Source organism: Vicia villosa, unplaced genomic scaffold (assembly GCF_029867415.1).
Source record: "Vicia villosa cultivar HV-30 ecotype Madison, WI unplaced genomic scaffold, Vvil1.0 ctg.004560F_1_1, whole genome shotgun sequence".
Taxonomy (NCBI): domain Eukaryota; kingdom Viridiplantae; phylum Streptophyta; class Magnoliopsida; order Fabales; family Fabaceae; genus Vicia; species Vicia villosa.
This window is the reverse complement of record NW_026706461.1, coordinates 88,540-91,107: the sequence shown is the minus strand read 5'-3', so window position 1 is coordinate 91,107 and position 2,568 is coordinate 88,540. Positions and strand designations below refer to the sequence as shown.

The 2,568-nt window shown below is 42.4% G+C and overlaps 1 non-coding gene across 1 annotated transcript; it reads right to left on the bottom strand.

Moving 5' to 3' along the window:
* Positions 1–600: 600 nt before the first annotated feature.
* LOC131642148 (small nucleolar RNA R71) lies at positions 601–707 on the bottom strand. The gene has a single exon (XR_009295798.1). It is a non-coding gene; the product is annotated as a small nucleolar RNA R71 (small nucleolar RNA).
* Between the last annotated feature and the right edge of the window lie 1,861 nt (positions 708–2,568).

Here is a 2,568-nt window from a genome sequence, read left to right as displayed (position 1 = left end):
CTGTTACACCGTAGAGACTAGGGAAATTCTTTCCTTTCTTTCTGAACGATTGTATGCCAAATACCCGTTCACAAGGAGGAGATTTAATACAACGAATTAACGAGATCGAACGTTTCATTAACGTCAAACGTCGAGCTCGCAATCTTCCCGAAGTAGCACCAATTCCGATTAATCAGGAATTGACTTTTACTGATCAAATTAATCAAATCACCCCAAAGTTAGAGATGGCTGCTCTTCGTCCTCTTAGAGACTATGCCGCTCCTTCGCGCGCTGAACCGCATTCAAGTATCGCACCACCTGCGATTGAGGCAAACAATTTCGAACTGAAACCTTCGTTGGTCCAAGCTGTTCAACAGAATCAATTCTCTGGAAGCCCTGCAGACGACCCCAACCTCCATTTTGTCTGTGTTCGTGCAATACGCCGACACTGTCAAAGCTAACAACGTTAGTTCCGAAGCTATTCGATTACGTCTCTTTCCTTTCTCCTTGAGAGATAGAGCTAGAGCGTGGCTTCAATCCCTGCCTTCTAATTCCATAACTACATGTGACGAATTGAAGAGAGTATTCTTAGCGAGATACTTTCCGCCTAGCAAAACTGCTATGCTCAGAGGTCAAATCAACGGATTTACCCAGAAAGATAATGAATCACTCTTCGAAGCTTGGGAACGTTACAAGGACATGCTTAGACTATGCCCTCATCATGGACTCGAACCATGGCTGATCATCCATACTTTCTATGGTGGTCTCTTATATAACACTAAAATGACTATAGATGCCGCTGCTGGCGGAGCATTAATGGACAAACCCCATGATGAAGCATACAACCTCATAGAGAACATGGCACAAAACCATTACCAATGGGGTGGAGAACGAGCCGCTCTAGAGAAAGCCCAAACCAAAGGAGGAATGTACGAAATAAGTGGTATAGACCGCGTTAACGCTAAAGTAGACGCTTTAACTCAAAAGATCGAGAACTTAACCATCACTCCTTCAGCCACCGCTGCTGCCGTAACACCTAACTGCGAGATTTGTGGATTGACTGGACACGCAGTTGCCAAATGTCAACTCTTGACTGGAGTCCCATCTGATCAAGTAAACTATGCTCAAGGAAACCCTTATTCTAACACGTACAACCCTGGATGGAAAAACCACCCGAACTTTTCTTATAAAAACAATAACGCGTTGTACGCGCCTGGACAAGCACCTGCTGTGCCACCTGGCTATCAAAAAGCGCCTGTAGCTGCTCAAAACACCCCTAGGAAGTCAAACCTAGAAATCATGATGGAGAACTTTATAGCTTCCCAACAACAAACCAATAAGGACTTCCTAAATCAAAACATTCACAATAGCGAGCAACTAAAACAACTATCGAACAAAGTAGATGCCTTAGCTACACATAACAAAATGTTAGAAACTCAAATCTCACAAGTAGCTCAACAACAAGCACCTACTGCCACCACTGCTGGCATGTTTCCTGCTCAACCACAACCTAATCCTAAAGGACATGCGAACGCGATAACACTACGAAGTGGAACGAATTACGATGGACCCATTGATCCTAGAACTCAAAACGCACCCATGTCACAACAAGAGCCAAAGGAAACCCAAAAGACATCAACCGATGATCAAACTGCTAAGGCCAATGAGAGCAACAACGAAGTGGAACCTGAAAAAGAGAAACCTTACGTTCCACCACCACCTTATAAGCCACCAATTCCTTACCCTCAGAGATTAGCTAAATCAAAAACCGAAGCGCAATTTAAAAGATTTGTAGAACTTCTGAAACAATTAAACATAACCATACCGTTCACAGAAGCCATAACTGAAATGCCTTCATACGCTAAATTCCTAAAAGAAATCCTATCAAACAAAAAGAAACTCGAGGATAACGAAACTGTAACGCTTACCGCTGAATGTAGCGCTATCATCCAAAATAACATGCCTCCAAAACTGAAAGATCCTGGTAGTTTCTCTATACCCTGCATAATATAAAAAACCATCATAGAGAAAGCCCTGTGCGATTTAGGAGCCAGTGTTAGTTTGATGCCTCTTTCAACCTGTAAGAAACTAAATCTGGGTGAGCTTAAAGCAACGAGAATGTCTCTTCAATTAGCTGACCGTTCAGTCAAATACCCTGTAGGAATGTTAGAAAATATCTCTGTTCGTGTAGGTCAATTCTACATCCCAACTGATTTCATCATTATGGATATCCAAGAAGATTCTAACATCCCGATCATATTAGGAAGACCCTTCTTAGCAACCGCTGGTGCAATTATAGATGTCAAGCGAGGAAAGCTTACTTTCGAAGTAGGAGAAGAGAAAATAGAATTTATACTCTCCCAATTCCTAAAAGCACCCTCTATAATTGACACATGCTGCTCTGCCAACATAATCGACGAGTGTGTTAATGAACTAAAATCCGAACCAAATAAGGAAACCGAGATCCTAAAAATTCCTATACCGCCAATCTTTGAAGATGACAACTGGCGTGGGGAATATCAAGATGACCATCTGAGTGAATGTCTAGCCTTAACTCCTGATCCTATACCTGGACCGAAGAAACCTGCT